This window comes from Lagenorhynchus albirostris, chromosome 3, assembly GCF_949774975.1.
Source record: "Lagenorhynchus albirostris chromosome 3, mLagAlb1.1, whole genome shotgun sequence".
Taxonomy (NCBI): domain Eukaryota; kingdom Metazoa; phylum Chordata; class Mammalia; order Artiodactyla; family Delphinidae; genus Lagenorhynchus; species Lagenorhynchus albirostris.
The window spans coordinates 65,287,768-65,307,761 of NC_083097.1; positions in this window are offsets into that span (position 1 = coordinate 65,287,768).

Genomic DNA, 19,994 nt, shown 5'->3' on the forward strand with positions numbered 1-19,994 from the left:
ATTCTGACTGGTTAACTTATCTCTATTTCCACCATCCTCACCCTTGATCAGGATATCATTTTTTCTCCCTTTGGTTACTGCTGTAGCTTCCTAACTGAATTCTCTGCTTCCATTCTTATCTCCTGCAATCTATACTTCACATGGTACTTGTCATCTTTTTAAAAAAAACTGTACATCAAATTATAGCTGTCTTCTGCTTCCCATTGTACTTAGCTTAAAGTTCAAATCCCTTAATCCTATGTGATTTATATCTTATCTCAACATGTGCACCTTTCCTCCTGGACCATTGTGCTCCAGCCATTCTAGTCTTTTTTAATCTTTCTTTTTTTTTGACTCCTCAAAATTACGATACTTAAATCTAGACCTGTGTACTTGATTTTCTGCCAGGGAATATCCCTGTGCTTCCATCCCCTCCTCCTCAGATACTACCTAGCCCCTTCTTGACATTCAGATGTTGTGTCAAATGATACATCTGCGAAAGTGTTCCTCTGATCACCCAATCTAAAGTAACTATCAGGTCACTCTCAGACAAATTATTCTATTTTAATCCTTTTCAGAGCAATTAACACCGTATAATATTTTTGTCTGTCTTTCTCTTTCTAAGCTATCATGAAACTATTTATTGTTTTTCTTCCTCCACTGGAATGGATTGTAAACTCCATGAGAGCATGAATCTGTCTTTAAGCCTCAGTGCCTAGAACTATGAGTTTGGCACATAGTAGGTGCTCAATAAATGTTTGTTGAATAAACAGTTAAACTTGTAGCATCTAGGCTAGTCATTAGTCATCAAGACTAGAAAAGATGTGTTCACTCATTTTTCTGCCAGACACAAACAACTCTGTTGTTGCTTCTTAAATTTTTTTTATTTATTTATTTTTTAAATGAAAGTTTCTTTCTTTCTTTCTTTATTTTTGGCTGTGTTGGGTCTTCGTTTCTGTGCAAGGGCTTTCTCTAGTTGTGGCGAATGGGGGCCACTCTTCATCGCGGTGCGCGGGCCTCTCACTGTCGTGGCCTCTCTTGATGTGGAGCACAGGCTCCAGACGCGCAGGCTCAGTAGTTGTGGCTCACGGGCCCAGTTGCTCTGCGGCATGTGGGATCTTCCCAGACCAGGGCTCGAACCCGCGTTCCCTGCATTGGCAGGCAGATTCTCAACCACTGCGCCACCAGGGAAGCCTTGTTGTTGCTTTTTTAAAAAAAAATCTCCATGATCATACTTTATTTTCTATTTTCACTCTGTACGCTCATCCAACTTCTTGTCACTCTAGAGTATGTATGTCACCAGTCTCTTACTTGGATTATATGATTTAGGCTCTTACTCCTTCAATCAATCCTGCTTTCATCATATATATTACCTATGTAAAAGAGCTTTAACATTCCCCAGTTCTTTAACAAAAACGAATTTATTAAAATATTATTTAAAATGTTAAAAACAACATTAAAAAGAACAAGGAAAAGAAATCACACTTAACCAACATCCTAAGAGGATTGTCTTTCCTTTCTCACTATTCATGTTCCAGTCTATCCACACGTGGTATATTTTTACATGGCCATAATAAGTGTGTGTACAATTCTGTGTCCTACATTTTTACTTAATATTCCATAAATCAATCATGCTTTCATCATATATATTCCCTATGTAAAAGAGCTTTAACATTCCCCAGTTCTTTAACAAAAACAAATTTATTAAAATATTATTTAAAATGTTAAAAACAACATTAAAAAGAACAAGGAAAAGAAATCACACTTAACCAACATCCTAATAGGATTGTCTTTCCTTTCTCACTATTCATGTTCCAGTCTATCCACACATGGTATATTTTTACATGGCCATAATTAGTGTGTGTACAATTCTGTGTCCTACATTTTTACTTAATATTCCATAAACAGTTTCATGTTATTCCATAGTTTTTCTATTTTGTTTATAATGATCACATAACGTTTCATTGATTCTGTGCCATAATTAAATGTCCAGTAATAGAAAAATGGTTGGACTATTTCCAGTTTTTTGCTAATATAACAGTTATAAATGCTGTAGTACACATAACATTTTTTCTTTTCAATTATTTCTTTTGGAGAAATTCCAAGCCATAAAATTAATGGACCAAAGGTTGTAATAAATTTATGTATATGTGTATGTATGTATATGTGTATGCATGTATATATATAGTGTGTGTGAGTGTACTACTAAGTCTCCCTCCAAAAGGCTCATTCAATGCTATAAACCATGTATAAATACTATTATTTCCCCTGAAATTTGCCTGGAATAGGTTTCTTCTTTTGTAAAATTTTGGTTAATTTAATTGTTTTATTATTGTTTTTACTTGCAGTTTTATTTATTAATTGCAAGTTTTAAGATTGAATGTGTTTCCATATGTTTGATTCTTATTAGTATTTCCCTTGTGTGAATTCACTGCCCATTTGTTAACAGAGGCTTTGGCGTTTTATATTTATATTAACTCTTTCTTAAACTCAACCTTTGCCTTATTTGTCTGCTTCTGTCTTTTTCCTAATGTGGCCTCACCTCACCTCTCAGACCCATTAACAACTGCCCTATGACAGCTGGTCAGATCAGCTTTGTTGACTTGTCTCCATTGGGTGATGGGCAGCTTGATGTTTATTCTTACTTCTCTGCCTTTTGAAATCTTGTTTCACTTGATTTAAGTGAAGTAAATTTTCTCCCTTCTAGTTCTAAGTCCTTTTATACCCACAAAGTCCCAGAAAATATAGGTTTCTCTGACTTCATTTTCCTGACTTCCTCTCTTCCCTTATAATCACCTAGAGCAAGACAGCATCTGTAGTGATAAAAATGTTAAATTTGGAACTTAGAGAGAGAATCTCTAAAAAAGAGGTGCACAACCTTAACTGATAATAGTCCCCCTTTCTACTTTAATCCTCCTTTAATGGTGGCTCATCTGTAACTTTTCTTCCAGGGCCTTAGGGTAACTAAAATTGATAAGAGTGTGTAGTCAGGGTGACAGGTAAAATGTGATCTATGCAATGGTGCACTTAGTTTTTTGTTGTTTTAAATTGTTATCTTTATGATAAGTGTTATTTACCCACTGTCACAGAACAAATAGATTTTTTTTGAACAAATAGATTTGTAATCTATGTTTCACAATTTGAACAATTTGTTTAACATAGTAACATCCATTTCCAACAAGTAAAGCAAAATTTTCTCTTCTGGCAAATGAATATACAGATGACCCTTAAACAAGTCCACTTACACGTGGATATTTTTCAACAGTAAATACTACAATACTGCATGGCCCATGATTGGTTGAATCCATGGATTCAGAGGAACCTCAGATATAGAGGGCCAACTATAAGTTATACGTGGATTAACCCCTGCCTTGTTCAAGGGTCAACTGTATTTCACTGGGCTATTGTGAGGAGCCATTATTGACATATGGAGTTATATCTTCTTGCCACCACTCCATTCTTACCTGATACTACCTTAGTTTTCTGTTTTAGCATATCAGTCAGCCCTTCAAATACTTGAATACAGTTATCAGTGTTCTATTTCCAAGACCCTTTTTCAGGTTCTACAGCTCTAGTTTCTTCAGCTAATCTTTTTTCCCCCTTATTTACTGCTGATATCTGTTTTTATTTTTATTGAAGTATACTTGATTTACAATATTATACTAGTTTCAGGTGTACAATATTGTACCAGTTTCAGGTGTACAATATAGTGATTCAGTATTCTTATAGATTATCTTCAGCTAATCTTTGTAGGTCACGATTTCCAGAATCTTCACCCTCCCTACCTTCTTCCTGGATGCCCCCTCTCTTGTTTAAATGAAAACTTTGAAAAGTGGTACCCCAAACTGAGGAAACTATTCTCATCATGGTTGGTGCAGAACAGACCACAGTGTTACCATTCCTCCTAAAAAGTGTGGCACTCAGGACAGCCTGACAAGCATTCATTGTACACTTCCACTGCTAGGCATTGTGCTAGACACTGTCCTCTACTTGGGTTTCACATGTTACTTCTGTCTCTCACATTAGATTGCAGGCACTTTGATGATACTAAAACAGTGATTGTTTCTCACATCCTCCTTCCTGTTGTTCACAGGGCTGAACACATATAAGATGATCAAATAAATCCTTTCTAATCACTTGTTGATTCCTTTGAAGCTGCTGAGAGCTCTTTAAGAAGTGGTTCAGAGAGGACTTACTTAAGATTCCATGTTGCTCCCCTCACGTACGTGGTCACCTAGAAGGATGGTCTTCATTTTCCCAAGAGTGGAACAAGAAAAGGAAGAAGAGTGTAGAAGGGAATTGACAAGAAGGTCAAGTGAATGAAAGTGGAGCATTTTAAACATAGCCTTTGACTTCTGAATTTCAAAGACCAATTTGTAAAGAGGACTCAGCACATCTTAAAAAATAAGTATTTCCTGAAATTGACCAAAATCAGCTTTATTCATGTAAATACCTCCTTTCTATCCGTACATCCTATGGTTTATAGTATATCCTGTCATTTATAGTTTCCCTACAAAGAGCACAGAGGAAGAAAACTACAAAGACCTCACCTGGAGCATTTCAGCAAAGGGAAGAATTCAAGTTATGAGAAGCATGTGGATGATTCCTAGGTTGTGAAGCCTGAGCTCACCCGCTCTAGCCCTTTCATTGAACGGTTGAGGAGCGTAAGACCCAGCGAAGTAAAGTTACTTGACACAGATCATACAACTAGTGAGAAGGGCAGAAATAATGTAGGATAAAAGTCACTTGTCTTCCATATAAGTGTTTTTTTTTTTTAACACGACATTATATTGTTTTCCATTTTTTAAACAATTTCTTATTTCACAATAAAGAATCTATAGTCTGGGACACAATTTAAAATCCGTCAATATCTCTTTGTTAAAAATGTTCCAGCTACTATGAATGCCAGGAAGACCTCAAGTTCATTTATCAAGCCAGGTTATTAATGTGTTTTGAAGATCCCTAGGGTCACTTGACCTTCATCATTGTACCTATGAGGCAGATAAAACTGCTACTAATGGCTTGTAAAACACAAATCGTCATGCACTATTGCTTAATAATTTATAACCTTAACTGGAAAATGAGTCTTCAATAAACTTGTGCATAATAATTTGTGAAATTTTTACAAGTTGGAGAGCACCCAGATACAAATTGGTGAGCATCTGGAGAGTAGTCCTTTATTCCACAGGCTTATAGAAGGTTGGAGCAAATGATTGTCACTTAGAGAATCTGAGCTGCTGAGTTTTCTTTTTCAAAATTGGATGACTGGACTTTTCATCTTTCTATGATATTGGCTTCCTTTCAGCTTTCAAATAAGAGTATAAAATAATCGGTAGAAAATCAACCAGGTAGAAGAACCCCAAATATATGAGAGTGTGTTTGGCTTTTTGAGAGAGTTTTCAGTTAGATCTAATAGCTTGTGTATATATTATTTTCTCTACTCATTTCCAGTATGAATGCTGAAGATTAACCTTTTTGAAATCAAAATTGAATTCATGAAGAACATAAAAACTAGTTTTTAATAGCTTTACTGATGCCTTTCAGCCTCTCTTTCTGGACATCAGTTAGTGTATGAGGTGGTCTGAGGTACTCGGAAGAGAGGGAGTAGTGGGCTGGGACACAGTCCCTCATTCTGCTTCGTGTCTAAACGTGTACAAGTTTCTCATCAGTTAAGTAGGACATGAGCACTGATATTGCAGGCGTCTCTGACCCATTGGAAGACCTGTCTTATTCCAGGCAGCCAGGTGTTCAGGGCCTGGCCCCAAGCATCTGGATGTTTTATAGCATATTGTTAGCAGCTAATTAGAACAGATTTTGTTTTTAGTCTAGGAAAGTCACTAGAAAGCTATTCTACAACTGTCATTTGAGGTTATATGTGTAGTAACTGCGGCTTTGCTCTAAAGCAGATATTCCTGGAAGAAAACAGCTTTGTGCAGTGACTGAATATATTCTTTCCTTTAGGTTTCATTTCCAGGACTGTATGATAAAGGGTCTCCATTTAAGCTACTTGTACCTTCCTGCCTGAAGCTTCATACACTCCAGTAATGGCGGTCCTGATAAAGTCAGTGTGCTTTGGGTATGAGGCAGGGTAAGGGACCAGGAGAAGAGAGATATGGGAAGGTGATGGGGTAAATGTTGGCGTCCCAGGACCAGAGTGCATCAGGAGGACTGTATTGGTCTTCTAGAGCTGTCATAACAAATGTATCACAGAGTGGGTGGCTTAAACATCAGACACTTATTTTCTTACAGTTCTGGAGACTGGAAATCCAAGATCAGGGTGCTGGCATGATTGGTTTCTGGCAAGTTCTCTCTTCCTGGCTTTCAGACAGATGATCTGTGCATACACCTCCCTGGTGTCTCTCTCTCTTAAGGACATTAATCCTATTGGATTAGAGCCCCACCTTTATGACCTCATTTAGCTTTACCTCTTTAAAGGGTCTATCTCCAAATACAATCACATTGGGGATTAGGACTTCAACATATGGATTTTCGGGGAGACACAATCTGGGCCATAACAGGGCCAACATTCCCTTATGGCTTTACCAATAGTTGCCATAGCTTTGTCAAACAGTTGTCAGTTGGTTCAGGAGTAACAATTAGACTTGCATGTTGTATTGAAAAAATAAGCCTAAAGGATGATCTTAACCACATAGGGAACTGAGGCCAGGCAGTCGCAGGGATGTTCAGGGAAATCTTTAGGGCTGTAGAAATTCTGTTTAAATCAGAAATCCTACAAGTCGGGAAGAAGACAATGAACCTTACCAAGTGACCATGTTGGTGGAGGTAAGCATTCTAGAGTAACTACTCAGAGTGTGATCCATTATTCATCTAGTTCTCCATGCTGCTTCTCTCCTATTTGCCCCAAGCTAGTTTATATGTCAATATCAAATGAGGCCTTTCCATTGACACCAGGCTTTGTGGGTGACTGATCACCTCATTGAAGGTGAATTTAGGACTTAGTGCTTCATCTTAGAAGTAGGTGGTGGGAAATTAATGTCTCCCTTAAAATATGTGGCAGCTAATTTATATGAATCATTATAGCACACTCAGAATATATGTCAAGGTCTCCTACAGTCAAGATGTTAGATGCTGCTAATCAGTCTCTTGACATTTGAGAGATGAAGGCAGACAATCTATATTTGATGATGGTTACTTCAGATATAAGGCAAGGCTTTTGTGTTTTCATTTAGATTTTTAAAATATTCCTGAAATTAGGCTATAAAATGTGTCCTTTCGACATAATAAAGGCCTGTGTATATGACACATATGGCACATTCCTTTAGTGATCTTTCAAAGCAAACCTATTTCTGGAGGTTCAGCATTTTCTTAGGAAAACACTCTCAGAAATAAAACTTTGGTCAAGCATTTGTTCTTTGATTTAACAAATTGTTCTTTGATTTATAAGTGCCTGCTGTTTGTCAGGCACTGTGCCTGGTGCTGAAGAGATCAGGTAGACAAGTTGCTTATTCTTGGAGCGTAGATTCTCATGTGGGAATAAATATTGACCAAACAAATAAATACACAAAAGAAAGATCCAACAGGGCTAGGCATATATTTAGGGCTAGGCAGATATTTAAAATAGGGTGCTCTGAAAGGTGGTCAAGGGATATCTATTTGAGGAGGAAACACTTAAGGCACTGGCCATGCACTGATCAGGGCAAAGGCATGGCAAACCCAGAGGCCAGAGGTGAGAAGTTTCTACAGCCGAAACAAGCTTGGTGTGTTTATAGAACTGAAAGAAGGCCATTATTGCTGGAGCATAGAGGGTGAGAGGAGAGACTGATATAAAATGAGTAGTTTAGTGATGCTGCTGGAAGCAAGCTTTGTAGAACTTTGGAGAAGTGGAGAGTTCAGATTTTTATCTAAGTACCTTGGGAAACCACTAGACGTTTTTGAAATTCTACTTTGTTTGCTTTGAGGAGACTGGATTGGAAGGGGCAAGGGTGAAAACTGCAAGACATGTGGAAGGTTTTTTCAGTAGTCCAGGATGGAGATGAGAATGGTTTAGTCTGGTGTGGTGGTATTGAGGATTGAAAGAAGTTCATGGATTTGGGTTACATTTGGATTATGTTTGGCTGTATGGTGGTATCTTTAAACTGGAGAAATCAGAAAGAGGGGCAGGCACAGAGAGAGCGGAGGGAGGGAGTGGAAATCAGGATTGATGATTTCCTTTACAGAAAATATTCCTCTCTAGAGCCTGCCTTAAATTTTGACATTTTAAAAAATCTTGAACTTTTATTTCTGAAATTGATTAATACTAATCTATACTCTTGCTTTTTAAGATAATTTAAATTTATTAGCTCTCATCAGATGTTTTATCCTTCCTGTAAACTTTAAGATCATTTTATCCAAATACCCACTGCCACCCCAACCACACACCAACATAAAATGATAAAAAATTTCCGTTCAAAATCCAATTAGAATGACATTGAGATTATTAATTTGGGGAAATTTATTCTTTTTCATATGTTGTCTTCCCATCCATGAACATGGTATATTATTCCACATGTTCATAAAATTTTATAATTTTCTTCATATAGGATTTGTGCTTTTCTTGTTAAACTTATTCCCAAGTTTTTTTTTTTTTTTTTTTCGGTACGCGGGCCTCTCACTGCTGTGGCCTCTCCCGTTGCGGAGCACAGGCTCCGGACACGCAGGCTTAGCGGCCATGGCTCACGGGCCCAGCCGCTCCGCGGCATGTGGGATACTCCCGGACAGGGGCACGAACCCGCGTCCCCTGCATCGGCAGGCGGACTCTCAACCACTGCGCCACCAGGGAAGCCCCATTCCCAAGTATTTTTACTTTTTGTTGCTATTTTGAATTTTTTTCCCTGAATACCATATTCTTTCTTTAGGTGATTTATAGCTGAAACAGAGAAAAACTATTGCTTTTTTTTTTTTTTTTGTAATTTGTTCTGTATTCCACACCCTACCAAATTCTCTTATCAATGCTATTAGATTTTTCCATGAATAGATTACATTTTCTAGTCATTCAGTTATGTCAACAAAAAGAGGCTTTTAAAAACTCTTCTGTTCTAATGCTTATATTAAATGCTTAGTCATTTAATTTTCTTGTATTTATTAGAACTTTTGAAACAGTGTTAAATAATAATGGTGATAGCTGAATTTAATTGAAATTAAAATTGAAATTTTAGTGGTTTACCATTAGGGAAAATGTTCTTGGTTTTTAGTAAATGTCCTGATTCTAATACATTTTATCTTACTGGGGATTTTTATCAGGAATGGTTGTTGAACTTTATTAAGTGAAGTTTCAGCATTTATTGATACGATATTTCTTTATTTTGTTGGTACAATAGATTATGTGGATAAAACTCCTGATTATGTTGATATATAGATTATATTGATATAATACCTTGCTTTCCTAAAATAAGAATTTCTTGGTCACAGTGTATTAATATTTTGATATATTGCTGAATCCATGGAAGTCAAATTGAACAAATATGAATAAGGACATAAATGAAAATAAAAAATATATGACATAAAGAAATTTTATATTTAAAAATTTAAAATACATTCCATAAACTGTATTAGACATATATATATATATGTATAGAAAGAAACTTACAACCCTCAAACATAATATACATTTTCACAAATATAACATTTGAATGTTTATTAAAATTGAGTGTGTACCTAGCTACAAATTCCAAAAAAGTCAGTGTTTTACAGGCTACATTTTTACTTAAACACTAATGAAATTAAAATGAAAAATTAAATGTGATAAAAACTATCTCTATTAAAAAAAGCACACCCTCTGATAGACCTTGTATCAATTTTTAACTCAAAATTATAAAACAAAGGAATATACTTTATGCAAAAAAACTATGGGACACAGTGAAAGATAGAAAAAGTTTTATGGCTTTATGTGCTTTCACTTTTAAAGACATAAAAAATTGTACACCATAAGAAATTAGAAAAAGCACAGATTTCCAGGATTTATACTTCGTCTGTTTTGCTTTCCAATTTCCATCTTTTTGTATTTTTGTGCTATGCTTTAAAATACATCTTCCATATGCTCTTCCAAACCACTAGTATGGGTCTCAAAAATGACTAACTTCTATTTCAGTCAGCCACTGAGTAATTTATAGGATAATTTTCTTTATCTCCCCAAAACACTACTTTATGCTGTATTTGAACTTAAGTCCCCATGAGGAGCTCTTTTAATTTCTGTTTACCTTTGCTATACTTCAGCCACTTCCCTGAGTGGAAGTTCCATCTGTTCTGACTGGCTTTTCTCCCTGCTTGTTGAGCCTGTAAGCAGTCTTCTGACTCAGAAGAGGTAGACACGTTGTTGAACTTGTTGGTAGAGGAAAGTGAGTTGTTCCAGGCTGCTTTTCTTTCTTTTTTTCTTTTTCTTTTTTTTTTTTTTTTTAAGAATCCTCTGCTCTGATTTGACTTAAATTCACTTTGTGTTAAGGATTTCAGTTTGTGATAATCATGGGTGAACTTACCAGCCAATTTTCACTTTGGTGGAGGCCACAATGTCAAGGACATGTTAGAAATTAACTATGGATGCTGACAGAGTGAAGATTATGGGACATACAAAAGGAATTTGGAAAAGATGGAAGATCTGTGTATGTCAGATGGTAGGTAAAGCATCATGGAAAATATGGAACTTAAGAAGGCAAGTTATGGACAAGTAAAGGAATGAAGTTGATGGGTAGAGATAGTGGTATTATAGAGAAGTTCTAGTTCTGGGCTGAAGATGTTTTCTTTTTCTTTTTCTTTTTTTTTTTACATCTTTATTGGAGTATAATTGCTTTACAATGGTGTGTTAGTTTCTGCTTCATAACAAAATGAATCAGTTATACATATACATATGTTCCCATATCTCTTCCCTCTTGCGTCTCCCTCCCTCCCACCCTCCCTATCCCACCCCTCCAGGTGGTCACAAAGCACCGAGCTGATCTTGCTGTGCTATGTGGCTGCTTCCCACTAGCTATCTACCTTACATTTGGTAGTGTATATATGTCCATGCCTCTCTCTCGCTTTGCAACAGCTTACCCTTCCCGCTCCCCATATCCTCAAGTCCATTCTGTAGTAGGTCTGTGTCTTTATTCCTGTCTTACCCCTAGGTTCTTCATGACATTTTTTTCCCTTAAATTCCATATATATATGTGTTAGCATACGGTGTTTGTCTTTCTCTGAATGGATAAAGAAGAATGTGGCACATATATACAATGGAATATTACTCAGCCATAAAAAGAAACGAAGTTGAGCTATTTGTAATGAGGTGGATAGACCTACAGTCTGTCATACAGAGTGAAGTAAGTCTGAAGATGTTTTCTTGATCCTGGAGGCCAAGAAAATTTCTGTAAAGTTTTTGGTTAGACATTATGAAATCAGTATTTAACAGTATTAGTTGACGACTGGAGTGAAGTGAGATTGAGATCAACACTTCTTTGGAGATACAGGGGAAGACTCCAAGTTGACTAAGGATTAAAACCTGATGTCTCATGGATTCTATTATTTGTATAAAATTTTTTGTATTGAGAAGTTTCTATTTGATTTTAACAAGAATATTTTTACAAACCAAGATGGCATAGGAGATGAGTTCATAACAAGTCACTATAACTATTAATAGTGGTGTCTGGAAGTGGGGCCAGAGAGTGGGGGTGGAGGGGGGGTGGATCTCATCTAGTGTGGATAAGGAAAAAAGGCACTTCTTAAGAGGGTTAAAAAAGAGCCAAAAAGGCTTCCCTGGTGGCACAGTGGTTGAGAGTCCGCCTGCCGAGGCAGGGGACATGGGTTCGTGCTCTGGTCCGGGAAGATCCCACATGCCGTGGAGCGGCTGGGCCCATGAGCCATGGCCGCTGAGGCTGCGTGTCCGGAGCCTGTGCTCCGCAATGGGAGAGGCCACAACAGTGAGAGGCCCGCGTACCGCAAAAAAAAAGAGCCAAAAGATGGGAATTCAAGAGTTGCCGTTATGTGTCCATACTACCCAAAGCAATCTACAGATTCAGTGCAATCCCTATCAAATTACTAATGGCATTTTCCACAGAACCAGAACAAAAAATTTTACAATTTGTATGGAAACACAAAAGACCTCGAATAGCAAAAACAATCTTGAGAAATAAAAATGGAGCTGGAGGAATCAGGCTCCCTGACTTCAGACTATACTACAAGACTACAGTAATCGAGACAGTATGGTACTGGCACAAAAACAGAAATATAGATCAATGGAACAGCATAGAAAGCCCAGAGATAAACTCACACAACTATGGTCAACCAGTCTATGACAAAGGAGGCCAGAATATACAATGGAGCAAAGATAGCCTCTTCAATAAGTGGTTCTGGGAAAACTGGGCAGCTACTTGTAAAAGAATGAAATTAGAACACTCCCTAACACCATACACAGAAATAAACTTGAAATGGATTAAAGACCTAAATGTAAGACTGGAAACTATAAAACTCCTAGAGGAAAACATAAGCAGAACACTCTTTGACATAAATCACAGCAAGATCTTTTTGACCCAACTTCCAGAGTAACGAGAGTAAAAACAAAAATAAACAAATGGTACCTAATGAAATTTAAAAGCTTTTGCACAACAAAGGAAACCATAAATAAGACGAAAAGGCAACCCTCAGAATGGTAGAAAATATTTGCAAACGAAGCAACTGACAAAAGTTTAATGTCCAAAATATACAAATAGCTCATGAAGCTCAATATCAAAAAACCAAACAACCCAGTTAAAAAATGGGCACAAGACCTGAACAGACATTTCTCCAAAGAAGACATACAGATGGCCAACAAACACATGAAAAGATGTTCAACATCACTAATTATTAGAGAAATGCAAATAAAAACTACAGTGAGGTATCACCTCATACTAATCAGAATGGCCATTATCATAAAATCTACAAACAACAAATGCTGGAGAGGGTGTGGAGAAAAGGGAACCCTCGTACATTGTTGGTGAGAATGTAAATTGATACAGCCACTATGGAGAACAGTATGGAGGTTCCTTAAAAAACTAAAAATAGAGCTACCATATGACCTAGCAATCCCACTACTGGGCATATACCGAGAGAAAACCATAATTCAAAAAATACACATGCACCCCAATGTTCATTGCAGCACTATTTACAATAACTAGGTCATGGAAGCAACCTAAATGCCCATCAACAGAGGAGTGGATAAAGAAGATGTGGTTACATATATACAATGAAATATTACTCAGCCATAAAAAGGAACAAAATTGGGTCATTTGTAGAGACGTGGATGGACCTAGAGACTGTCATACAGAGTGAAGTAAGTCAGAAAGAGAAAAACAAATATTGCATATTAATGCATATATGTGGAATCTGAAAAAGTTGGTATAGATGATCTTATTTACAAAGCAGAAATAGAGACACAGATGTAGACAACAAATGCATGGATACCAAGGGGAAAGAGGGGTGGGATGAATTGGGAGATTGGGATTGACATATACACACTATTGATACTATGTATAAAGTACATAACTAATGAAAACCTACTGTATAGCACAGGGAACTCTACTTAGTGCTCTGTGGTGACCTAAATGAGAAGGAAATCCAAAAAAGAGGGGATATATGTATACATATAGCTGATTCACTTTGCTGTACAGTGTAAACTAGCACAATTGTAAAGCAGCTATCCTCCAATAAAATTTTTTTTTAAATCTATGACAAAGGAGACAAGAATATACAATGGAGAAAAGACAGTCTCTTCAACAAGTGGTACTGGGTAAACTGGACAGCCAAATGTAAAACAAATAAATTAGAACATTCCCTCACACCATATACAAAAATAAACTCAAAATGGTTTAAAGACCTAAATGTAAGACATGAAGCCTTAAAACTCCTAGAAGAGAACATAAGCAAAACACTCTTTGACATAAATTGTAGCAATATGTTCTTAGATCAGTCCCCCAAGGCAAGGGAAATAAAAGCAAAAATAAACAAATGGGACCTAATTAAACTTAAAAGCCTTTGCACAGCAGATGAAACCATCAACAACATGAAAAGACAACCTATGGAATGGGAGAAAATATTTGCAAATGATGCAACGGACAAGGGGTTAATACCCAAAGTATACAAACAGCTCATACAACTCAATATCAAAACCCCAACAATACAAGCAAAAACAGGGCAGGTTTGAGTAGAAATTTTTCTAAAGAAGACATACAGATGTCTAACAGGCACATGAAATGATGCTCAGCATCGCTAATCATTAGAGAAATGCAAATCAAAACCACAGTGAGGTACATCTCACACCTGTTAGAAGGCTGTCATCAAAAAGACCACAGATAACAAATGTTGGCAAGAATGTGGAGAAAAGGGAACCCTTGTACACTGTTGGTGGGAATGTAAATTGGTGCAGCCACTATGAAAAACAGTGTGGAGGTTCCTTAAAAAACTAAAAATAGAATTACCATATGATCCAGCAATTTCACTCCTGGGTATATATTTGAAGAAAATGGAAATGATAATTCAAAAAGATACATGCACCCCAATGTTCATGCAGCACTATTTACAATAGCCAAGACATGGAAGCAACTCAAGTGCCCATCAATAGACGATTGGCTTAAGAAGATGTGATATACATATACAATGGAATATTATTCAGCCATAAAATGAATGAAATACTACCATTTGCAGCAACATGGACCTAGAGAATATTATGATTAGTGAAATAAGACAAAGGCAAATACTATATGATATCACTTATATGTGGAATCTAAAAAATAATGCAAAATTTTTAATACAAAACAGAAACAGACTCACAGGCATAGAAACTTACTTGTGGTTACCAAAGAGGGTAGGGAAGAAGGGAGGGACAAATTACGGGTATGGTATTAACAGATGCAAACTACTGTATATAAAATAGGTAAGCAACAAGGACTTATTGTATAGCACAGGGAACTATACCAGTCATCTCGTAATAACCTATAATGGAATATCATCTGCAAGAATACTGAATCACTATGCTGTACACCTGAAACTAACACAATATTGTAAAGCAACTATATACTTCAATTTAAAAAAAAAAAAGAGTTGCCATTACAAGATCTAGAGATTTAGGAAGACCACTTATTTTTCCAGCCTTAGGTTTGGTGTTGAGCTGATTCTTTGGCTGCCAGCTACTTCTGTGAGTTCAGATTTTCATAAAGAGATGGTCTCTTTTGGAAATAAATTCCTTTTCACACATGCTCTTCACAGAAAAAAGAGAAAAGTATGCAGGTCATAAGTCATCAAAGGGCCATCTTAGTATTTGTCTTTTATCTTCTTTCATTTGAAAGGAAATTTTGATGGACTCCTAATATACCTATCACAAAGTATGATGGATTTAAAAGAATTGAATATGAAAATTTTATAATGTTTAAGTGATTTATGAAAACTCCCACAAACCACTATAAGAATCTCACTCCAAAGATTTTGATAGGTGAAAAGTTGTACTTGATATTTTATTGTAAGTGGGTAATTTTGCATACTTGCATACAAATGTGAACATATTTATCACTTTTTTCCCCTAAATTATTTGTGCTTTTTGGCATTAAGAAATCATTTTCTACTCTCAGGTCAAAAAGATATTCTACGTTTTCTTCCACATATTTTTACAGTTTTTCACATTTAGATCTTTGATCCACTTGAAATTTATTTTTGTATTTTTCTTGTAGAATGAAGTAGGGGTCTAATTTTATTTTCCCCCTGACACCACTTATTGTAGGATATATCCCTTTTCCCAATGATTCAGATATATATCAACCATATAATCCATTCCTCTAGATGAATGGGTCCATTTTCTGGGCTCTGTATTCTGTTCCATTGGCTCATTTCCTACTTCTATGCCAATACCACATCATCCAAATGACTATAACTTTATACTATCTTGGTCTTTTGTCGGATAAAACCCTCATTTCTTTGTCTTTATTATAAGACCCTCAAGTTCTTTGTCTTCAAAACTGTTTTGTCTGTTTTATTTATAAACTATTGCCATATCTTCTACTTTCTTTTTCTCCTAGGATATTAAGGGACAGTTGTTCTGTCATTATTGAAGCAAGCTGACCTAAATTGTTTGAAACCACCACTCATCACTTTTTTAAACTCTTTAAGATATTTTATCTGTAAATGGGAAAAATGAGTACCACCCTCAGAGTGATGGATGACAATGCATTTAAAGTTTCTCAACCTTTTGAAACATCAGTTCCCTAATCTGTCATAATACATTATTTGTTAAGATTAAACAAGCTAATATATCAGTGTAACACAGTACCAGCACATAAATAGATGCTACTTTTTAAAAGTCATGCACCAAAGCTTCGGGGTGGGAAAACTAAAGGCATGTGTAAGGGTTGTGTGTAGGTAACATAATTTGGCAAAGAGTGTTGATGCAGAAAAGTGGAAAGAGATGAATTAGAAAGGAAGATAGGGTCAGAAAACAAAAAATTATGCAAAGCTAGGGAGTTTAAAGAAGAGAACAAATTTTAGTAAATATTTGGCATTTGCTTGACATACACTATTCATTTATTCCTCTGCTCACCCTGGAGAGGTAATGATGATTATACCCATTGTACTTATGACATCAAGCAACTCACTTAAGTCATTCAGATAAGTGTGAGGCAGCTGGAATCCTTAATCGGAGACATAGTCCCCACATGCCGCTGCCAGCCAGCTCAGAGCTGTCCAAACTGCAAGCTCAGGTGGCTCCAGCCAATCAACAACTCTCATAGGCCTTGCTTTTCTAATGTGGGAGAGAAATGATGGTCTTTTGGCTTTGAAAGTCCTACTTCCCCTACTCCAACTGCCTTGCAGGGGCCCGGCTCTGCCTGGGCTGCATCCGACTCTCTGCTTGGCAGAACTTCCCCTCAGAGCCTGACTTTGGTCTTTCATCTTTATTATTTTTCTTTAACAATAATATTCTTTAAAAGGAAGTGAAATGCAGTTTTCTCCCTTCCTCCTCATTCCTATATCCTTTCTCAGTTGCCTTTGAAGCTGGTTTTCTTTCAACTGCTATAAAAATCAAGTTTGAACATTACAAAAGTTCTATTTCAGAAAATGACTCAATAATAAAAGTGACATAAAATCTACTAAACAGGTCTTTGAAAGCTTACATGCTTTTATTCACATCCAGACTTAAATTTAAGGGAAAAGCATTACTAGAATTATGGAGTCCTTACATAATGATAAAAATTTTAAATCACAAGGAGGACTGTGATTTGTTCTCCACAGCTCTCTTCAGGATTAAAGGATTTATCGGATCAGCTACTGGGAGTGTCACCTGAATATAGCCCTCAGCTGTCAGTCTCCTAGAGAGATTGGAGACTCCTCAACCAAGTTTACACCCTCTTCCTGGGGCAGATCAAAACAGATGACTGATAGACCAACGTGGGACACTCTGAAGGGTCACTTCATCTTTAGAATTCCTCACATGGTCAACTGAGACATTCCATTGAGACAACATTACATGCTCACTTCTCTCTCTGGCCAATCCTGCTTTCATCCCTTCCCTTCCACAGGTGTTGAATGCCAGAGTACTCCCTAATAAACCTCCTAAGTGCTAATTTCTGCTTCAGAATTGGCTTCTTGGGAAACCCAACCTGTGGCAGATGGTACCAGAGTGGCCCAAGAGAGAAAATGTGAGGATGTGATTTTGAGGCTATTTCAGCTGGTCCTGGACACTCCAAAACTGATGGCTGTTGAAGCACAAATAGCCCCTGGAATATGATGGCAAACAGTGCAATTGTTAGAACTTTCCCTAGAGGTAAATTGGAATGGTATACCACTGGAAGAAAATGCATCAGTTCAAGAGATGTTTCCAGCATTTGAGAAATGTGGGAAAACAGTAACTATAAGGAAAATGGAATAGGATGACCACTGTTACCCTCAACTGATGCTGTGAAAGAAAATAACAAAAAGCTGAGAATATTTAATTGGCAATTAAAAGCTAAGTGTGAGCTGGGACAAAGTGAGAGACTGGCATGGACATATATACACTACCAAACGTAGAATGGATAGCTAGTGGGAAGCAGCCGCATAGCATAAGGAGATCAGCTCGGTGCTTTGTGACCACCTGGATAGGTGGGATAGGGAGGGAGGGAGGGAGACGCAAGAGGGAGGAGATATAGGAACATATGTATGTGTATAGCTGATTCACTTTGTTATAAAGCAGAAGCTGGCAAACCATTGTAAAGCAATTATACTCCAATAAAGATGTAAAAAAAAAAGCTAAGTGTGAAACAGATGCTCTTGTCGGTTGCCTATAAAGCAGTGCTTAAAGCGGAAGAGCAGAGAAAACGCCACCCAGCCGTGACAGTAGTAGAGCTCCAAAATGGGTTAGGTGCCCAGCCAAAGCAGATCTGCTACGGTAGGACCTTGAAACAAGAGGCAGGGTGGTGGTTAAAAATTTTGTGGACCCAAGTGTTCTAATGAGTAGCAAGGTTAGAGAAATAGCTACACAATGCTGACCCGTGGAGAGTTTTCTTTTTTTTTAACATCTTTATTGGAGTATAATTGCTTTAAAATGGTGTGTTAGTTTCTGCTGTATAACACAGTGAATCAGCTATACATATACATATATCCCCATATGTCCTCCCTCTTACATCTCCTTCCCACCCTCCCTATCCCACCCCTCTAGGTGGACACAAAGCACTGAGCTGATCACCCTGTGCTATGTGGCTGCTTCCCACTAGCTATCTATTTTACATTTGGTAGTGTATGCCACTCTCTCATTTCGTCCAGGCTTACCCTGCCCCCTCCTCATGTCCTCAGGTCCATTCTCTACATCTGCGTCTTTATTCCTGTCCTGCCCCTAGGTTCTTCAGAACCATTTTTTTTCGTAGATTCCATATATATGTGTTAGCATACGGTATTTGTTTTTCTCTTTCTGACTTACTTAACTCTGTATGACAGTCTCTGGGTCCATCAACCTCACTACAAATAACTCAATTTCGTTTCTTTTTATGGCTGAGTAATATTCCATTGTATATATGTGCCACATCTTCTTTATCCATTCATCTGTTGATGGACACTTAGGTTGCTTCCATGTCCTGACTATTGTAAGTAGAGCTGCAATGAACATTGTGGTACATGACACTTTTTGAATTATGGTTTACTCAGGGTATATGCCCAGTAGTGGGATTGCTGGGTTGTATGGTAGTTCTGTTTTTAGTTTTTTAAGGAACCTCCATACTGCTCTCCATAGTGGCTGTATCAATTCACATTCCCACCAACAGTGCAAGAGGGTTCTCTTTTCTCCACACCCTCTCCAGCATTTATTGTTTGTAGATTTTTTAATGATGGCCATTCTAACCAGTGTGAGGTGATACCTCATTGTACTTTTGACTTGCATTTCTCTAATGATTAGTGATGTTGAGCATCCTTTCATGTGTTTCTTGGCAATCTGTAGATCTTCTTTGGAGAAATATCTATTTAGGTCTTCTGCCCATTTTGGGATTGGGTTTTTTTTTTTTTTTATATTGAGCTGCATGAGCTGCTTCTATAGTTTGGAGATTAATCCTTTGTCAGTTGCTTCATTTGCAAGTATTTTCTCCCGTGGTGAGGGCTGTCTTTTTGTCTTGTTTATGGTTTCCTTTGCTGTGCAAAAGCTTTTAAGTTTCATTAGGTCCCATCTGTTTATTTTTGGTTTTATTTCCATTTCTCTAGGAGGTGGGGCAAAAAGGATCTTGCTGTGATTTATGTCATGGAATGTTCTGCCTATGTTTTCCTCTAAGAGTTTTATAGTGTCTGGCCTTACGTTTAGGTCTTTAATCTATTTTGAGTTTACGTTTGTGTATGGTGTTAGGGAATATTCTAATTTCATTCTTTTACATGTAACTGTCCAGTTTTCCCAGCACCACTTATGGAAGAGGCTGTCTTTTCTCCATTGTATATTCTTGCCTCCTTTATCAATAAAAAGGTGACCATATGTGTGTGGGTTTATCTCTGGGCTTTCTATCCTGTTCCATTGATCTATATTTCTGTTTTGTGCCAGTACCATACTGTCTTGATTACTGTAGCTTTGTAGTATAGTC